This window comes from Agelaius tricolor, unplaced genomic scaffold, assembly GCF_023055355.1.
Source record: "Agelaius tricolor isolate 1412-34295 unplaced genomic scaffold, bAgeTri1.0.p SCAF_16, whole genome shotgun sequence".
In the NCBI taxonomy this organism is placed as follows: domain Eukaryota; kingdom Metazoa; phylum Chordata; class Aves; order Passeriformes; family Icteridae; genus Agelaius; species Agelaius tricolor.
In genome coordinates, this window is record NW_027269276.1 from 4,751,864 (window position 1) to 4,773,303 (window position 21,440).

General features: G+C 40.4%; 2 long non-coding RNA genes across 4 annotated transcripts in view; one reads left to right on the forward strand and one right to left on the reverse strand.

The window, feature by feature from the left end:
* Positions 1 to 20,745, forward strand: part of LOC139596765 (uncharacterized) — a 41,694-nt gene extending 20,949 nt beyond the window's left edge. For all 3 annotated transcript variants that reach the window (XR_011681445.1, XR_011681446.1, XR_011681447.1), the window contains one exon: positions 1,123 to 20,745. This is a non-coding gene — a long non-coding RNA (uncharacterized lncRNA). The remainder of the gene's footprint in view (positions 1 to 1,122) is intronic.
* LOC139596767 (uncharacterized) overlaps positions 10,390 to 21,440 on the reverse strand; it is a 133,773-nt gene continuing 122,722 nt past the window's right edge. The window contains exon 3 of the long non-coding RNA XR_011681448.1: positions 10,390 to 10,495. This is a non-coding gene — a long non-coding RNA (uncharacterized lncRNA). The remainder of the gene's footprint in view (positions 10,496 to 21,440) is intronic.

Sequence of the window (21,440 nt, forward strand, 5' to 3'; positions counted from 1 at the left end):
TTTCTCTAGCCAATTTATATTTTAATTAGTTGTAACACTTCTTTACTTTCTAATTTGAACAACTGAGACTTTAAAAAAAAAGAAAAAAGCTAAAAAAATAACTCTCAAAGTCTGAATGGATACTCATTATAATTTTCTGTTCAGTACTTGCAGGTCCTGGGTTATCTTAGGTGACATTTTCATGTTGACTGCTCTGTGTTAGTTCTGCTCAGACAGAATGAAGTGATAGTGCATCATGTGTTTTAGGTTTCTTTACAGATAAAACCTGGAGTGTCCCTAAAATCCAGTAACCACTCAATACCAGCAACTTCCACACCCCTCTGTGCTCCTGCCATTGCTTTGAACCAGTTTATTTATTCATTTGGGCTCTAAGCACTCGGATGCATTCCTTCTTGCTGCAACAGCAGGGGTACAGGAAGGGGTGTTTGAAACCATGCAGTCAATTCCACCCTGGATTTCAGGAGGAGTTATTCTTGTCTCAGAGATGACGCATTCAAATATCCCTCTATGGATTCCAGGTGAGTTAGTCACATTTAGATGCTTCCAAGTAATACACAGAAAGGTGGTGAGAAAATAATGAGTCTCTGCCTAGTCACAAAAAGGAAAAAAAAGCTCAGAAAAGTAGATCTGAGCAAATTATATGTACTAGCCCTCAAAATATTCTAAAAAGTCCTGGGGCCAAAGGGCTTTTCCTTAAAAACAGTAGGGATGCACAGTATTTACTTTACTGACTGACCCATCAGCTGCTCTCTGTCCCCAGAAACAGTTCAGGAAATAACTGGCAGTATCTGAAGACATAAAAAGGGTAATTAAGTTTCACTGTGGAAATAAGAGGGTAATCTGTCCAGACAAATCTAGGACCTAGTACTGAAAGCTGTAGTATCTGAATATAAAAAATGAGTAATTTTGAAAAAAGATGTCTATCAGGACTGTAAATTCAGAGAGTAAAAATGTAGCTTTGCTTAATAGACCATCTCTCTCTCCATCTCCCTCTAACTCATTTTCTTATTCTCTTTCTTCCCTCTGTGTTATTGCAAAAAAATGTGTGCAAAATCTGATATTGAGAATGCTTTAGCTTCATTTCCATCTTCTATTCTCAAAATGTTTTGTTCCACTGGGCAGATTTCCCCTGGGAGATAACCTCAGCCATGACTGCACGAGGCTTGTGGGGTGACTGATTTGCAAAGGAACAGCTGCATTTTGAGGTGGCTTTGGGGCAGCCACGTCCCCACTCTTCTGAGGCTCTTAAAGATATTTGTGAGCTGGCATGAGAAATCACCTGGGACTCAGAGCAGACCACAAGTGCTTAGGACAGTGTTTTCTCTGCACCTTTTCTTGCTGAGCAGAACTGCAGCACTATAAACAAATGTGAGTTTTGCCTCATTCTTAGGTCCTGTGAGTTATGAAAGCCCACTCCAGATGTAATGAATGTATAGATCACTTTGACCAGATCATAATCTATTAGTAAATAATGCTCTCTGAAAATGTATAGGTGAAATAAAGAACTTCTTGCTACTATTGCTGTATTGGTATCAAGGATTACTGTGGAGGCCAACATGATCCTGAGGATTTGTGCTACTGACATTTAAATACAATGCAGAATTAACTACAGGGTTTGGTTAGTAAATTCCCTTCTGGATTAGGATATTCAGGATTTACACTGCTGGAAACAGAACCCAAAACTGTACAAGGCTTACCTCTGCCTTTCTTTCAGCTCACTGACACCCTGATTCATATTTACAGAATTTTTCCATTAGATTCCTAATTTTGGTGGTGATATTAATTAGCAAATCACACAATACTTTTCAGAATGAGTAGATAGAGCAAACCCCTATAATACCCATGACTTTTCTTTGCTATCCCTGGAGGAAGCCCAAGGGTACCAGACTAAGACCTAAGGCAAATTGTCAGCACAGTCTATAGGCCATGGGAAGGTTAGGTTTAAAGAAGATGTCACTTTGGGGACATCTGTGTGACACATGCTGCAGTGTCCAGACATTGGAGACTATGTTTTTGCTCTAAATCTAGAGAGGAAGTCAATAGGAAAAAAAAAAAAAAAGGGAAAGAAGCACAGGGGAATAAAAGTACTTTTGAAAGAGAAGAAATCTACATTTCAATGAAAATCCTTTCAAGGCATTTCAAATAAGAGTCTGAGAGAAATAATTACAAAGTTTGGAGAGAAAGAACGTTAGCTTTGATATCTTTTTCTTCTATGAAGCAATTAAAATAAGCAATTTTTCAAATACTAAGCAGAAAATTACTAATGGCTGAACCCAAAAGCTTTCATTTCCTTCTTGGGGCCTTTATTCTTCTAAAAAAAGACAAAAAAAATGTGAAGGTGGTTTTCCAGATAGATTAATGCATAAAGCAGTCGCTAGTTGGATGTCATAAAAACTACAGCAGCATAGAATAGCTGAGATTAAGAACTAGATTTAAATCATGCAACAGTCCAGTTAATATCAATGTCTAATTAAGAAATGCATAAGAAGTCTGTAATGTTGATTTGATGGAGAAAAACTCTAATAGGGTTTCTTTTGGAATTTTCCATTTCAATTGCTGTGTAGACTTTTAATGGATGTCCTATCCACTCTTTGGTATTAGCAGGAATCATTCTCAAATTAAAACCAAGGCCTAAAATGGAACACAGGTAGACAAATTAGCTGGTCTGGGAAGCAGCCTGGGTAGAATGACAATGTGAGCTGAAGCCGAAATTTGAGTACAAATAAAAGAGAACAAACGTCTCAAATCTGGCGTGGAAACCCTCTCTGCTTCTCATTTGAAACAATCTAAAACCCTGTAATTTGAAACAATGCAATGTTAACCCATTTCCCCACCTCCCTGAGCCTGCAGAAATCCCTGACAATTCATACTTAGACACCTAGACCACTAAGCATTATTAATTAGTCTTTTTTATTTAAAAGGCTTTCCATAGTTATGCATATTAGTAGTGTGCAGAGGTGGGTTCTTCTCTGCTTGTGATGGGATTTGGAGCACACAGGTCCCTGTCACCATCAACGAGCACCATTAATCTCCCACTCCTCTCTGGGTAACTAAATCTCTCAAACCCCTGGAGCAAAACTAAGCCTGTGGCGTCTTCTGCGTCCCATGGATCATCCAAGACATTTGGTCTCTAGATATAAGAGGGGAACTGGTTTTGAGCACATGACTAATGCCCTGAAGTTGCTAAAAGAGGAGCAGCGTAACTCTTGGTATGCACAAATCCATTTAGCAAAGAGGGGGAAAGCAGTTAAAGCAGCACTGTATTTGTTATCACCACTCTGGTGTTGATCCAACAGATCCAGAGGGAATGATCTGAAGGATCCAGGAAGATATCCTGGAAGATATCCAGGCACACTCAGGATAGCCCCTCTGACCAATGCATGCTGGGGAATAATTTTAAAATTCATTAGAACACATTAAAATATAATACCTTGGCCATGGCAAAGCAAGGCACGTGATTCCACCTGTCTACATGTCTCTTTCCAGTACTAAATCCATCCAGAGACCTTTCAGAATTATATCATTAAGTCTTGTCACGCCCACAGAGAGTGGAAAAGACTGGAGGTGAAAATCAGAGTAACAGTGAAATTTTGGCACTTTTATTTTTGGGTCGTTTCCTGAAATGTCACGGTCCAAATTCATGCCTGACATTGCTCTCTTGACCCATGAGGCACAAATATGTCATATTAAACAGTGATACCATGGCCCTGGGGCATGCCCCAAGGATTTTTCTCCTTGAGATGGGAGCAAGGATGCTCTCAGTGAGGCATCTGCCTTCTCAATGGTACAGAAGGTCTGATGTGAGGACACTCAGGCCATCAGAGGAGTCTGGGTTTTTTTACCCTGCTCTTGACTGTAAAACTTGGAGGTGCCATGGGTTGGGATGATGTTAGAGGATTATTCAGGTGGAGTTCCAACAGGGTGCTTTGTCTGCAAACTTTACTAGATTTATGCAATACTTAGGGACAAACAAGAGTATGAAGCAGGCTGTCCTTTGCAAACACATGCAACAGAAAAAATCCCAAACCTTAACTCTTCCAACACACTTGAGAGCCACAAATTCTGTTACAGTTTTGCTAAATGAGAGGAATATTCCTCCCCTCCTCTATAAAACCATCCTTTTAGACATTACTGCAGTCATGACCTCATCGCAGTTCCTGGATTCCTTCTGAAAAGATTAAAATGAACTAATACACAAATGATCTCATCACAGCATAAAGGACATCTTACACAGGGGGGAAAAACTAATCAGGAGAACTTCAGTGCTGCATTTGCAGCAGCAGTAGAAAAAGAACTGTAACACCACTGTGGAAAAACAAACTAAAGGTACAATGCCAGAGAGGCTTTTTTCCATCTAATGAACCAATTGGGGTTGTCCTACCTCATCCTGCCTGTCACACCTGTCATCCTCTTAGCTGTCTCCATATCTATCATCTTTCCCTTTTTCCTGTCTTTATCTACAATTTCCTTTGTCTCTTCTATGCCCTTCCCACCTGTTTTAATATTCCTGGTAACTTTGAATTGTGTGCACTACTATTCTCAGCTACATTTAAAATACATTTTTCAGAGTACATACATACAATCACCTTACACAAAAGTATTCACACGTATTTCATCTGTAGTTTGTCATTCTGCATTAAGAACACCTTTTCTATGTTTTCATACAATTCTCAGCCCAAGAGGTCATGGATGGTGACAGCTCTCATCTACTTTGGAGCTGTTCTATCTTCTAAGAGAAAGGAAGACGAGTTTGGAGAGATGCTTTACTTTCTTTGGTAGGACAATCTATAAATTAACATTTATGTAAGTGAGACTCTCACCACATTTTTAATGTTGTATCACATTTTGAGCCTGGAAAATAGAATGTCTTGGAACTAGGTGATCTTGAAGGTCTTTTTCAACCCAAGCTTTCCTATGATTCCATGATCTTCAGAACAAGATGAATATAGTGTTACTAATGCAACCTTATCTCTGGTGCCCATAGGTGCTCCTCAGCTCTGCCTTGAGGTGACACCGTTAAGCAAGAGGTGACAAACCGGTTTCCTTTCCCAAGGAAATGTCACGTAACTGCCCAGGGGCCCCTTTTGGTGGGGGTTGCACCCTGATTTTTCAAGGAGAGATGTGCTGCTGTGTCCCCAGCCTGGCAGGAGGAGCTGAAGCTGCTCATTCACGGCTGTGACGTCTCTCAGGCAGGAAGAAAGGCAGAAAGCATCAGGCTGTAGGGAGGGATCAGGGCAGCCACCTTCAGACACTGCCAAAGAAACCTCCAGAACTCAGCCAGAGGTGAGCTCCCAGACCATGCTGGCACTAAGGAAGGTGGTAGAATCCTACCCACCCAACAAGATTTGCTACTCCTAAATGGGGGAGCAAATACATCCTACCCCAAATGCTCTGCAATTGATAGACCTGCTTCAGTGAAGAGAGCCCTGAGCAGTGATGAGTGTTGTAGGATACGTGCTGCAGCATCAGGAAGGTCCAAACAGCCCAAGGAGCAGAGCAGAGCATCTGTCACCAAGAAAATAGCATGTGAAAAGCTGTTGTAATTCCTGTCCCCAGCAGCCTAGCTGGAGGCACAGATTTCCCAAGGCTTGGAAGACTTGGAGAACTCAGGCTCCTCAGTGAGATCTCTCCCCAAACGCTGCAGATTTACCAGGTCAGCTCAGTCCAGGCCAAAGTTGCCAGGAAAGGTCCTTGGCTGTGCTCCAAGTTCAGTGCTCTATTGATTGGAGAGGTATTTATTGTAGGTCAGGATCTTGAGCCAAGATAGCTGAAGCTGCAAGGACTAAATTGTCTATTCCCGACCCACAGATAAAACAAATGGCCAGTTTTAGCCTAATCATCACTTCTGCCTGAGGAAAGAGAAACTCTTTGAGGTAAGTTCCCTTGGATATAATTCTTTCTTTCTAGGTTATAGAAGGGCTGCAGCTAATACATATCCTGAGTCATAATGTGGATTTGCGCCTTTCCTGTTAAATATAGCTGGTTTATGTCCAAAGGATTCCTTCTCTCCCTAATGCTCACTCATATTGTTACAACTTCTACATTAGTTGCAGGTGTGAAATGCCAACTGATCCACACTTCTGGTGCTGTCAGCAGGGGAGTAATGTGTGTCAAAGGCCTGCTTCTCAGAGGGGAGGTCACCCTGATCTCCATTTGCACATCTGCTTTGCTAAACACAAAACTCTGGAGGTTTGAAAAGCTCCAATGTGCACAAAGTGGGATGTGATCACATGTACAGAGGGAGCTGCTTGTGCCTGTCATTTAGTGGGCAGGACACAGAATTTTCCCTCTGTACAAAATTCGTCCTGCATTACAACAGGTGATGCTTTACTTGTCAGTTCTATATTAATAAGGATAAAAACCACACTTCTCCGCATTCCACGTGCAGACAGGATGCCAAGAGGTTAAACAAGAGCCTCACACATTAAGCAGCTTCAGAAAGATGCTAATATTCAGCACGTCCCTGCTTGGAGTGTGCAGACATGAGGATCAGGGAAGTGCCTGATCAGAGCTCCTGGAGGGACCATGCTGCTGGAGCCTGCCTTGAACAGAGGCATCCTGGTTTGGTTCTGAGGGCTTCCAGAGGAGCTTTCAAACGTTTCTATTTCCTGCTGTTAGTGGATTTTTTTCATACCTTGGAGTAAGCCTTCCGATGGTAATGTGTTTGCAGTTGATGCTGAGATAATAGCTCTTGCTCAGGGGACCTCTAATATTTGATGCTTTCTACATTTTATGTGAGATCAAAAACTACTCCTATATATCCATATATGCCTAATTCTTTCTTGATTCCTGCTAGAATCTAGAATATCCCTCAGTATCTGCCATAAGGATGGTCACTAGTAATCTATACAGAATATTTTTTGGTCTTAATATGTTTGGCCTTTTAATGTCATATGTTTATGACATCATGATTCTGGTTACTCTGCACTTACAGGACATTTTAAACACATGCATCCAAGCATCATTCACCACTATACATTGTATTTTTTCCCTGTCTCATTTGACTATTTTCAATTTTTTTGGGGATAATGAAACCCATATTGACCTTTTTATCCAAAAATGAGAAAACAGGGACTTGGTCATCAGCTGTATGCTGATGTTCCATGGATGTAACATCATGTTCCATGGAATTTAGACCTTGTATCCTCACAGTAACTTAGCTGGAATTAAAGAAAAGTGATTTCTAAAGCCCAAAGCGTACTGGGGAGAGCCATGAGCTGAACACATAGGTCAGAGCATGTTTCATGAGCACCTGAAATGCCAGCCCTGAGCCTCTGCTGCTCTTAGTGGACATCTCCTTAAGGGAGCTGTTGACAATAATTTCTATGAGAATCAGAAGAAAATGCTTTTCATGAGAATCACTTTTTAATATGAGGAAGGAGAGCATTTGCATTTTAAAGAAAAGTTTGATTCTGGAAAAGACTCTCTGTTGGTGAGTTAGAGGAGCTGTGCTGTAGAAGACAGAGTGGCTGTTGGGCTCTTCATGGAAGCCTCTGTTGAATTCAGGCCTTTCCCCCGAAATTTACACCAGAAATTCAGAAATTTCATCTTTGATCAGAGCAGCTTCCTGAGTAATAGGAATGGCATTGGTTTCCCTGTGCTGTACATTATAGACATGATAGACCCATGAAAAGAAATAGAAAAAGGGATATTGATTTTCTTGGAATAAAATACAGAAAATTTGAGCTTGGAAAACATTTAAGTATAATATGCTGAAAGTTTAAAGAAACATTTTCCAAGAGCATGCCTGTTAGTTTTATCTTAATTTTTGCCATGTATACTTATGAGAATCACAGACAACTCATAAGATTTTTTAGTTTCTGCTGAGAATTGCCTTTTCCAAGATAATTCTGTACACTATTACTTCAGCCCACTGGGTATCATGTAGGGAAGGTGCAAGATTATGCACATGAATATTTCTGTCTACCACTTAGGCGTGCTGAGACAATATCAACTTATACTTTCTCCTGTCATTGGTCCTTATTCCATAGAGGATATTCTTAATTACCAGCAAGACAATTTGGTAATATCATGTAAAGTGTAACAGCATAATTTCTGTGATGATTTACACCTGCTAAGGATCTGAATACTGAATTTTAAAACATAGTTTAAGTTCAGAAGAAGGAGTATTTTTTCTACAAGACACTATTTCTATTTTTAATAGAAATAATCTCATTTATTTAATTTATTGGCACTGTTCTTCTGAATGAAATGGAGCTTTTGAACATGAAGATACCATTTTTTCACATTTTCACTGCCCTGAAAAATTTAGAGCACACTTCTGTACTGGATTAGATCAACTTGAGTCTAAATGCCTAAACACTATTTTTGACAACTGTGCACGAGGGACGTGCCTGTACAGGGATTCTAAAGAATAAAAAACCTAAAAATATCTCAGTTGCAAAGAAAATTCCCTGTATTCCTTCTTACACTTTGTAATAGTGGTTATATATATATATATATCTTTTTTAACCCTCACAGGTTTATTTCTAATTCTGTTGGAATTGATTGAAGTTATTCCATTGACTTTAGCAAACTCTGTTTCCTGCTGGATTAAAGGCAATATTTGTGCATCAGATTTGCTGGTGATGTCCCACTAATGAAGCAGGTAATTTTATAAACATGTCAGGGAGGGTAAGTGCCCAATAAAAAGATGTCAGACAGAGATGCACAAATTGCAGTCTATTTGTAATGGAAATAAAACCAGAAATTCTTACTGTGAGTCATGAATTTCTTTATAATTGCTTCCACATTTGGGGAAACTTTTCCCTAGGTTGTCTACAGAAACCCTGCAATTCTTGGGGCTTCTGATGGCACTTATGATCACAACAACACATCTCATTTCTGATAAAAATTACTTACTTTGGGAAGGATTGTTTTTTTCTCAAATTGCTTTTCTGAGTCTTTATCTACAACTATTTTCTTATCCTCCTCCTCATTTTCTATTTCTAATATAAAACCAGGAATCCTTATCAATTTACAAGAGCAATAAAACTAAAGAAAATTCAGGCAGAACTGTAAAGCACAGTCTATTTTAAAGTTCCAACTCAGATAATAAGACTCTGGTTTGTGCTGCACCTCACTCATGGACTCAGTTTTCCATAGTGCATTCAGTGTTGTAATAATGCAAATCAAATACAATTTTAATAACTCCTTCCATTAATGTTTTAAGACTGCAACACTTATGAGCATGATTCTAATTGCATGATTTTGCTACAGGCAAGTTTTATAGATCTGTCTGATCTTTGGATATTTGCACCGTTTGGATTATTTTAAATAATTAATTTTTGGAAGAATTTCAGTCTGGGTAACAACAGTTGGGTTTGATAGTGGTTGTCTTGTCAGTAATTGTATGTATCTGCTTCCATGCCAGGATAAACTAGATAAATTTAGAACTCCTTGGGAGGAGGGGGCTGAGGTTTATACCATGGCAAATGTTACGAAGAATGTTCTTAGGAGGGGAATATTTATAGACTATGTTAATACAAGGAGCAAAAGAGGTTTAAAGTGAATAAAATTTTGTCATGCAGCACAATTAGTTAATTAAATTGCAGGACTTTCTGCCGAAAGAATACTAAAAATATAATCAACTTAAAATACCATTAAACATTCTTGTTTTATGCAACTTCTATTGCCAGTCTCTAATGCACTGCATGCTAGGAACAAGGAAAATACCTCATGAGAAGAATTAGTTTGACTTCTGACTTTTTTTCTGTATATCTGCTGGGAGTTTCTGCCACAGGGGCCATAGAACCATGGAATCATTAAGGTAGGAAAAGACCTCTGAGATCATCAGTTCAACCATTAACCTGCACTGCCAGGTCTAGCACTAAACAATGATCCTGAGCACCATATCCACACATTTTTTTAACACCTCCAGGTATACTGACTGCACTTCTTCTCTGGGCAGCTTGTTCCAGTGTTTGATGACTCTCTCAGTGATGAAATTTTCCCTAATATACAACATAAACCTCCCCTGGTGCAACTTGAGTCTTCTTCCTCTTGTCCTGTGGCTTGTTACCTGGGGGAAGAGACCAGCCCACACCTGGCTGCACCATCCTGTCAGGGAGTTGTAGAGAGTGATAAGGTCCCCCCTGAGCCTCCTTTTCTCCAGGCTGAGCACCCCAAGCTCCCTCAGCTGCTCATCAGAGGGGATGGTGAGGGGCTTGCAGGACCTCTGGTGTAACCCTACTGCTATTTTTAGGCAAGGTAAACAGTTTGAAAGCTTGCTCCTCGCCCCTGACACCCGTCTAAAAAAACCTCAGGCTTTCCTGTCGTTGTGCAAAATGGGATGAGGGAAACGACAGGACATGGGAAGAAGGTGAGTGGGGCAGCAAAAGTCACAAGGAAAGCATTTGCTGAGTGGCTGGTGAGGGCCCTTACCTTGGTACTGTCCCCAGGGTTTCTCTCTAGTGGCAGGCACTTGGCTCTCCTCCTTGTACGTGCTGTTCTTCCCCTCGAGCATCACTTGAGAGCTGCAGCAGAAGGTTCCCTCCTTCAAGATGAACAGAAACACCAACACAGTCTTGCCCACTCTTCATTCCTCATTTCTTCTGTAGGGAATTTGCTCCAAATTTGGCTCGTGACAAATGCCTACACAAGGCTTGGACAAACAAGCATTAAAAGCAGCAGTGGGAATTTTCTTTTGGGGGTTAAAGAATAGCTATGAACCAAAAGTTGCTAATTGTACCCTGAGAGGTGATTTTTTTTTGCTTGAAAAAAATAACATGTTCTTCAGTGAATATGGTTTACCCACCCCAACAGTGCAGGTTTTCCTGTCTGTTTGGTGAATTCTGTGTCTGGCATCACAGAAAGGAACATCTGAAATACCCAGAGTGCATTTTCCATGCAGGAAAAAGTTCTAACAGTCTTGCTGCAGAGTCCACACACTGACAGAGAAACAGTGCACAGGTTGTGCAAAACCCGTGATAAACTTTTACTTCAACAAAAGAAGTTTTAATTAATCCTGTTTGAGAGGAATGGAAGGGGCCATAGGCATATAGACCTTAGAGAAATGTAAATTTTCCATGAATGGCTACTCAGAAGTATGGATGATTTCAGCACTATTTGAGAATTTCGCTGCTGGATCAACTCAGCATGAAGTTCTCAATTATTCTTTCCCAGAAGTCATCCCAAACAGGAACACCCTGATATACTGAATTAATGATAAAAGTGGATTGTGGCTAGGGTTTCCATGAGAACTTTGTCCTGGAAAATGCCAAACAACCAAAAAGGTTTGGATTGAACAATGCAGTTTTCATGAGGCTTCTCCGCTGCAAAAAAAGATGTTAAAGACTTTTAAAAATCATTGCAAGTGTCCCAATAATATTATTCTAAGCGAACGTATATTTGGTTTGAAATATATTTTGATTTTAATTTTTAATTTATAAGTGAAAGTAAAAAAATGAGATATTTTGAAACTACTGAAGCAAATGGCTCAGTAAGATTTTTCACTTTTTAGCAGCTTATTGGTTAGCCACAGAATTAGCTGAAAAAAGATGAAATCCTGAAAACTCCCAAGGGACAGAAGAAAGCACTTCCCTGTCAGCTATAAAATGAGTGAAAATTATAATGACATTTTCATTTAGCACAGAGATTTACTAAAACACCCACATTTTCACAGAAGTTGCAAAGACTTGAACTCGGACACACTTTTTGTTTCTCCCTAGGTGTGATGCTCAATGATAATGTTTTTACTAGACCTGGTCACACACCCTCTCAGATAAAGAGCTGGAGGTATTCCAGCCTCTACAGGGGTAATAATCTCTGTTTCTTATGCTAGCACTAGAAGGAGGGCAGGAAGCACGAGCAGGAAATTTCACAGTTTTATCTCAAACGAATGCATTTAAACAGGAAATGATAATTAAATAATTTAGAAGTGAGCTATCCAAGGGTAAAGAGCCCCAGATGCCGTGAAGGGTTAAGCTTTGTAGGGCAGAGAGGGAAGGCCTGTGTAGCTTCACTGTGCTAATGGTGTGGGGAAAGAACTTCTGAGATGCCTGCTCAATTTGTCAGGATTTTATCTTCTGAACTATTACCTCCAGCTTTCCCCAGAACACCCTTCCCAGCCCTTTTATCTGCGAGCTATCTTCAAGTTAACTGTCTGCCTATTGCCTTGGCTGAACCACACTAATAGTCAGCTAATTACACATGAACACTCTAATTTGCTTTGTCTTCCTCAAAAAAAAGCTCACGCGTGTGCAGGCACGCACGCGAGTGCACCTCTGCCCGTGCCATGAAACTGCACCAGCTGGATTGGGATAAAATTTGTTCCATTTGTTTTCTGCCCCCTCTGATGCTTTCCCCTCACCAGGCCACCACCAACGCTTGTCATTCCTGATTTGCAACATCACCTGTTGCTCCAACACCAGGCTCCTGTAGAGCAGAAACTGGAGCAAAGAAGAGAAATACGTGTTTGTCATTGAACTGAGCTGAGAAGAAGGAAGAGGAGAATGATAAGATCATAGCCTGCAGCACTTTGTTTATGAGAACATCCTTCCAGTGATATATGTCTGCACCAGGTGAAAGTATTGTGTCACCCCTAACATATTTTAAATGCCAGGGCTGTCATGCAAGAAGACAATGATGAACAAGTTTAAACAGAATATGGTTTTGTAGCCATGTACAGAGTTACCCTTTGAAGGTTTGCACTGGTAGTGCTTCTTAGCAAAATGTTTCCAAACTGTGTTATATTCCCCTACACAACCCTTCTCACACAGAATTTAAACTAAATGGAGACATTTCTACTGCAGGCAAACTGATAGGGTTGTACCTAAAGCAGTGCATTTCCTCAGGCAGGATTTTCAGGCCATTTCAGACGTCCTCCCTACCATACTGCCCAAGTTTGTCATAACTCCTTGGATAGGAGCCCTGCAAATGTGCAAAGAAAGATCTGTCTACACCATGCTCTGAGGAGCAGGGACTGGCCCAGGTGGCTGCATGGCAGAGGTTTACTCAGACTAACTCTAGCATGCTCCAGAATTCCTGTTAGCTGCTGCTGCTGCTGCAGCTCCCAGACCACATCACCTGCTTTAATTCCGCACTAAAGAATTCTGTTTGCGTGCTCCAAGGTTGCCTGGCCTGGTGGGACGGGGTAAGCAGGGTTATATTTGGAGGATTCTCTTCAAAAGTGCACTCCTGGGCCAAAGTGAAAGGCTAATGCAGAAGCAGCTTTCCTCAGCAGGCAGATATGCCCAGAGCTATCATCACATGGCAGTTTTCTTCCCAGATATTTATCTGGAGCTCAACTGCACGAACACCATCCCCACGTTCTAACGCTGTTGCACAACACCACTCCTTTGGCTCAGACTGACAGCTCAAATTGAGCCTTGGGAAAGCCAACATCCAGCACACAACATTGAGAATGGGCATGACCACATCCACCTTGGATTCAGGTGAAAGAGCTTTAGCTCTGTGTGTCACGTGGAAATGAAGGCAACCGCGACACCGCGGACTCGTGCGCTGTTGAGGAAGAGTAAGGTCAGAGCCACTCCATGACCCATCCATGACAGCATTAATAACTTCACAAGAGGGAGGAAAGGGAGCCTCTGATTGCCTGAAAAAACCTTCAAGGAGGTAGGATTTCTTAAGTACTTATTAAGGTCCTGTGTGGGCTTGTGTAACGCGCTCAGCATCTGCCCCTCAGTTTTCCTTTCTGTAAAATGGGCATACCTTGTTTTCCACAAGGTTATTAGGAGGATTTTCCAATTAAGGTTCATCATAAATGAAAGTGTCTGGCAAACAGTATTTAATCACCTGGCCAAAAATGGTCTCCAACTTCTTTGGGCAGAATGTGAGTTTTTATAGGGACTAGTCACAGTGTTCAGAAGGCTATGGGATCACAGGCTGCATCTTTAAGACAGAGTTTACTTCTGAATCAGTAAATGTACTAGACAAAGCAGCCATTATTTATGCATTCCTGCATACATGGCAAGGTGAAAATAATAGAATAAACATCATATACTTCATTATGATATCGGTTTACACTTCCAGGGTACACAAAAAGAGGCCATTTCATCAAGCTAATTGCCTGAAAGTAAAAGAGAGAGAACTTTAGCTATTAGTCTATTATGGGGCTTTTTTCTTAATCACAAATAGGGGCCGTGTGTCCCCAGGGGGATGTGTATTCTAATTTACAATTGAACTACAGATCAGAGCAATCAATCTTGTGCAGCACTTTTACAGTGTAATTGCTGCAACATAACAAATAAAAAAAAAAAAAAAGCAGCCTAAGTCGAGTTTCAGCTTGAGGTGGAGATATTTACCAGGCATTGGTTCGGGGTGGGAGGGAGGCAGAGAGAGGAGAGAGGCGCCAAAGCCATGAATATGCAATGAGGGCTCATTAGTGCCCCAGTGTTGCCATGACGAATGGCATTATCCCCAGACTGGTGCAGCCTAAACATGAATTTTATAACGACCCATTTATCATGACTTGTCATGGGTTTCTTTACTGTACTTTCTACTGACTCTCACACCTTCCACCATTAGCACCTCAGAATCCCTTCCTTTTGTTCTTTTTATCTTATTCCATCTTAGTTTTTGGCAATGATTCTCAGGCGATAAGGAGAGGAGGGCTGCAAACTCTGGTGCTCAAGAGTTCAGAGCTTCCCAAGCTGAAGACCCACCGCCAAAAACGTGTTGGTGGTCTTCAGTCCACTTACTCGTGGATAAGTGTCCTCGTTGTCACAAGTATCTGCAATCTTGTCAGTTGACTCAGCAGAAAGGTCTCGGGTTGACCGAGCATCCAGACAACTATCTTTCCACTCTGGCAGATGTGATGGATGAATCTGTTTTGTTGACCTAGGCCTGTCTCCTCCTCAGCCCACTCCATTTATGTGCACAGTGTAACGATCCACCCCTCATCTTCACGTTGAAAAAGGTGCAAAATCAGACAAATAAACAAAAACTGCTTTCTCCCTGGTTTCACTTAAACGAAAAAAACCCCGTACTAGGTCTAAAACCCAACTGATAGGGAAAGCATTTACTTTCCAGGAGCAAGCAATATTAGTCAACTCTACAGGAAAACCAAATTACTGTGAAGTAGTTAGTGTCTGGCTTTAGCTCATTTTTGGTCACTGCACGCTGTCTCTGTTTTACTGCTGTCCCTTTGGCCTGCCCGATCCCACATTTAATATACCACTGCTTATAAAGAAATCCCTGTGGCTCAGAAGGCTGAATTGCCACTGCTGGGCTAGGGCCTGCTCTCTAGTATATAGAGGCTTTCATTTCCCAAGTTATGAATCTGACATCTCATGGCCAAATCCATGCCAGTTTATTTCTGAGAAGTCTGTCCTCATTATTTACCCCAAATAGTTTCACTGTCAGTCTGCCCTTACTTTTTTTTTCTTTCCCCACTGTGAAGTGGCTGGAGTATCTGAAAGTATCAAGCCCCTCTTTGTTGGATTTTACACTTTTGCTATTACAAGAATTTGTCTTTAGGGATAGAAAAATCAAGCAACTTATTTCCAGCTATTACTTGGATAGGACTTCTTGTTCTTAAACAAGTTCTGAGCTCCCATGATCTCTGAAAACAACTCTCCCGAGGTCTTACATCAGGGTAGTCCTACAGTCCTTTCATTACTCTACTGGATGTTTGAAAATATTAAAAGGCATCTAACATCCCAGGCCAGCAATTTATAGACTCAAAGTCTGGCGCTGAGGCCCTCAAAACCTCTATTTCTTCCCCAAAATCTGCACTTTGCTATTATTGTTGCCAAGACAGGCACGTGTTTCACCAGGAGTAGTTTGTCAAAGCAACAGTCCATTATCCAAAGATTCATGACAGATTCCCACTCTGGTACACAATGGAAGAGAGGCTGGATGTCAGAAAGGGAGGAGAAAGGAAAACTTCCTCTCAGAAAGGTGCATTTGGGAAATGACACACCTTGATTAATCAGGGCATAGCTGATTAGGCCAGCAAATGCTTGCCTTTTTTTTTTTTCTTTTTTAAAACCATCTGTGCTCCTTTGGAGAATATAGGTATATAAAAATATATGTATGTGCAGATTTTTAAAGCCCCTGACAGCATCTTCCACAAGTCTGTGACCTATGATGGAGAGCTCCAGTTCCCACTACAATACAAACAATGTTCTGTTAATTATCAGGAGACAAAAGAAGAATAGAAATCACTCTTAAGGAAGCAAACCAGAAATGACATCTAATATTGAGAAAATGTCCACTGTCTTCACAGGAACTTGGGACACAGCAAACATAATCATTATTCCTGAGAATAAATGTTTGCCCTATGACCCAGGTGATCTGATCACCTATTGAGTGGAGAGAATGGAGAGTTGTCCCCAACAATGTGGTTTAATTAAATTATTTTAATTTAGCTCCTATTAGGAGTACTAAAACTGACTGTACTCAGTCTATGAGATCAGATTGATACATCTGATCCATTATCTGCTGTTTATGTGATGGAATAAGCAGATTCCTGTTTGAGCTGTTGCAGGAACTCACAGGTCCAATCTACAGAGGTTATTCCATTATTTTATACCAATACCTGAAGCTCTCTTTGAGAAACAGGCTCATCTTTATTCCACTCACCTCATGGAGCAGAAAGACATGGAAACAAGGAACATGAAGGGACAGCCAATGGAGATGACACCGAGCTCTGGGTCACTTTAGCACCCAGGAATCACAGAATCACAGCTGAGTTTTCTAGGTTGAGATCAACAGCCATATGGAGGGCAGCTGCCCAGGAAAGGAAAACAGTCACTATTCCTCAGTCAACCCACAAATGGCAATCATTAAAATAAAATAGTTGCAATCTTTAAAATATTAAGTCCTTGGTTCTAAACTGACAGGACTCTATAGGAAACACACAAATTTCAGGAGAAAAAGGCTACTTTCATTCTCATATGAATCCAGCTTCCAATAAAGTATCAGATTTGAGATTGTTTCAGAGAGAAATTAAGAAATATTAGCAATATTTTGAGGTGGAAGAAAAATCTATAAGGTAGGACTAACTGTTTATCCTGATTTTAGGGTAATTTTTGTGACTGAGTGCTGTAGGACCAGAAATAGGCTGTCAACAGACTCACACGAAAATTCTGCTTTAAATACATACATTTGAATGTAATAAAATTCTGACCATATAGTAAAAATCTTCAAAATTATTTATGCAGTAGTTTTCTACATTTACAGATAGAATTCATAAACTTAGGATAAAAAAAACTCTGAGAAAAACTTCAGGTGTTATTACTATTTAATTCTTTTCAATGTCCTTTCAACTGACATGTATACAAGAAAATTAAAAAAAACCCATAAACCCAAGCACTATTTCTCTTTGTGAAGTTGTGCTCTTTTAAAGACATGATAAAATTCTAAGCCTGAACACAAAACTCCTTCTGACTGAATTCTGAAGTGTTTGAGCACCAGGCAGTGCCAGGGACATATCCTTATGTGCTTGTGAGGGCTCCTGATTGTGCTAAATAAACCTGACCAGCCTTTTTTTGCTCTTTTTGTAGACAAATTCATCCCTCCCTTTTTAGTTCTGTTTCAAATATGACCTGATATATTTTTTTCTCTGTTCAAAGCTTGGCTTTATTCATCCTAATGATCTTTTCCATTGGACATACTTCAGCTTTGTCTTTAAGGCTCCTCACCTTTCTCCAAGTGGAGCCAATGGCTCGCTGCTCCCCACTTTTAAACAAACAAACACCATGTCCTTCTTCCCCCTTCCTCCCCACTTTCTTTAATGACATCTTCAGTCATTAATGAGTTAATAAAAATCTCAAAGTCATCTGGGACTAGATAAGGGGGAAGAAAGAAGAGTATTGTACACATAATGACAGGCTCCCTGCTGGCCCTAAGATGTCATGGGTCAGCCATGTCAAGAATGTGTGTGCCCAATCATCTGCTGATTTTTATCAGCAAGGCCTGAAGCAGAATCTGACACGGCCAGTTTGGGAGTTACAATGAATAAACAATGACTTCTTGGATTGTTGGCTGCTGTGTGATAGAGTGAGAGGGTTTATATATACTAAAACATGATGACATTAGCAATCAATATACCAATTACTGGACAAGTTATTGGACGAAGAATGCACATGTCCTGAGCTTTGTGCACTTTGAACATGCTGCCAGCAAAGGAGACCACAGAAATAATGTTAATTAACCCATTCCAAGCCTGATATGCTAATACCTGATGATGCCTTGAAGTTTCTGAGAGCATGAGGTAGGAAAAAACCTTGGTCTGATATAGCACATTAAACATTTGAAATATAAAACACAAGCCTGACAAATTTACTTTTCATCAGGACCTGAGGAAGAAAGGAATAAATTTTTTCAAGTGAGCAGCTGAGATTCTAACAGACTTAAATTGTTCTCTATAAAATTTCACCTAATCCCCCTCAGCATGCTACACAAATTTCATCACTGAGAAGTTAGAACATATCTCCTATAGCTTGGTTAAGGAAATATCCCAACAACTCTCACCTGCCTATTCTTAAGTAAAGAAAGTAAGATAAAACTCTAACACACTTTTTTTTATTTCTGTGCGACTGCAAGTGCATTTCTGCATCTGATCAGTCTCTTACATTCTTTAGTGTGCTCAAAATATTCAGTGTTTATGAGTTTCTCTTCTCTTATTCTGGAAGTGATTGTGAAGATGAAATGACAGTATTTTAATTGAAGCCAGGATAGAATGGGATTATATAAATCAACTAATTCCAAGTGCAATATAGAAGAAAACTAAAGTGGAGATCAATGTTGCAGACAGATCTAGATTGGAGTTAAATGGTGTCAGCTCTCCTTTAAGATGGACAAGTCCACGATCTAATGGAAAGCTCATGGGTTTTGCCCTGAGATGCATTGTTAAATTGATGTAGGAAAAAAAGACAGGTTTTATGATGGTTCTCCATCCTTTTCTGTGTAGTCTCTGAATGACAATTTTACTGCCATCTGGGAAGCAGCAATGCCATGGACCCTTTGAGTTTTGCTCAGGTGGGAGCAAACAAGGCAGGGTGTAAATATAAAATTTAGCTCTGCCTGCCAGGGCATCAACCAACGCAGTAGAAATTGTTCAGGAATAGGGAGGAGAAGAGTTTGGCCATCAGAGTGGCCCTGTGTACTTGCTGTGTCAGGGGCTGAATAAAATCTGCAGATACATCTCTAACAGATCACTTTTGTGATGTTATTCTAAATTACAATCAAATCTGCTCCTGCTCCTCAGAGCACTAAGCACTTCTCAGAGTTGTGTTGGATGGTGATGGCAGAGGGACCGGCCTCAGACAAAGGGGGAAAAGTAGATGAGGCTCCATCTGGTTTTAACTGCAGTGGTTATGAAGTGTTCAGCTGGATTCTTCCAAATGGCTCTTCCCTTCCTATTGAGTGAGTTCTTGAAAAGTTTAAAAGTGAATTTGTCCAGCATGTGTGATATGAATAACAAAATGCTTTTAAATGTAAATGTTTCATAAAACAGCAGCATTACCATATATTGCAGTGAATACAGTTAAAAAATCCAACTCAATAATCCCTCCTCTGTAATTTACAATTAACTTTTTGCCTCAAGGTAAAAGCTACATTCACAAAAATAATGGTAATAGATTGACCTTGTTATGAATGGATAACAAGCTGGAAACAATATAGTTTGTCACAGAGCATTAACTGTTACTGTTGAAATTGTAAATAATGTGTATAGAACTTACAATGTAAATGGCTCCCCTTAAAAATATTAATTATGTCAATTAAACACTTGATGCATAATGGATTATTCTGAAACCTATTTAAGTCCATGTCAGACTGAGTACTCCATTTTCTAAGATCCCATTCCCAGGCACTGGAAAAATCTATGGCTGTGCTTTGACTGCTCAAGGTGGACAAAGGAATATTGCCTTAAATTAAAGATATATGGCTGCCCCTTTTGTTGACATTTCTCACTGCTTTTTCTCATCAGAAGATGAGACTGTTTACAGACACAGGGCTCTTCTGAAGTGCTTTCATGCTGCTTTGGAAACTGTTGAAAAGCAGCTCTCATCCAGCAGCACTGGCCAGTCCCCGGAGGAATTCCATGGGATACAGAGAACTCCGCTGGCTTTTGTGCCACTTTGGAATCACTGGACAGAGAAGGATAGATCAGCTCTTACACCTGGCTGGTTTCTCTGGTCAGAGTGACCTAATTCAGCATTCTCAAGCCAGTGAAAGCTGAGGGTGATGCTGTTCAAATCTCCTCCTTGCATGTCCTTTGGAGCCTGTGCTCATCCAGCAGAAGGCTCTGCTATCACATGGCTTTTTGGAGTGATCCAAAGCTGATATATAACACATGGCTTAGAAAAAATTCATTTTCTCCCAGTGTCTGATGACCACCAATTCATGAACAAGACCCTGAAATGTACTTTTTGTGCTTCCCAGCCACAATTCCTCAGCTGTAGATCAAGACTGGACTTAACAGCACAATGCTTAAGTGTTCTGGCCAATTACCACATTGCCTTATAAAAGAAGGATTCCCACTAGATTATCCACATAAAGAAAGTGATACTAAAATGACAAGCCACCAAGAGGTCAAATAACCAGTTGCCAGAAGTTAAAATAACTAGACTGTGGAGCAGCAATATCTGAGGAGCTGGCATGTGTCCCAGGACTGGTTGTCATACAAATGAAAGAAAAGACAGCTGGAATCTTTTTGGATTGACTGTTATTTTCTGTGAATATAATGTAAATCTACCACTCTGGTTTTTCAACCAGACACCTGAACTGGGAGTTTAGAAACTGATTCAGTAAAATATAAGGTCTCTTTATATCTCATTTTTCCATGTGTGAGTTTCATCTACTTTGTTTAGCTTTATCCTTTGGGATCAAGGACTGTTCAGACTGTCTGAGCACAAAGAGTCTGATTACAGTTTGGGCTCTCCAGTAATCCAAGCAAATACATTGCATCCTCTCTTGCCAAAAGGTGTGCCCTCCCATCTGGGCAGCAACAAAGTCTACAAATGTCTAACCGAGCAGGCACCTCTCCCCACCATGGAGCCAAAATCCCAGCCAGGCTGGGTTAGCTCTCCATCCAATGATTTTCCCTGGGCAGCTCTTGTTTCACCATCACTTAAAGTGTAGCTGTTTGCTATACATTCGGTGCCATCTCTTTAAAGATGTATATCTGAGTGGGCAAGAAAGTTAGGGATTAGCAATGGGCAGAGGTCAAGTCTGTCAAGACTTTAAGCATGTTGTTGGTTGTAAAAAAGATTACGTTACTGGCAGCCCTTTGCCAGATCAGTACTTCCATGCCAAATGTTAATCCTTGCTGGGGACAAGATGGCTTGTAAATGTTATGGGAGAACACAGCTTTTCCTGTAGAAAACAGGCATTTATGGTTAAAACATGGATTGTTTTCTCATGCTTGTGTTTGCATTTCATGCCAATTCACTCTTGCTTGCTATGAGCTTCGCTTCAGTACTTACATTTAATCACTTAAGGTCTTTATTTGTATAGTTGAGGAGAGAATG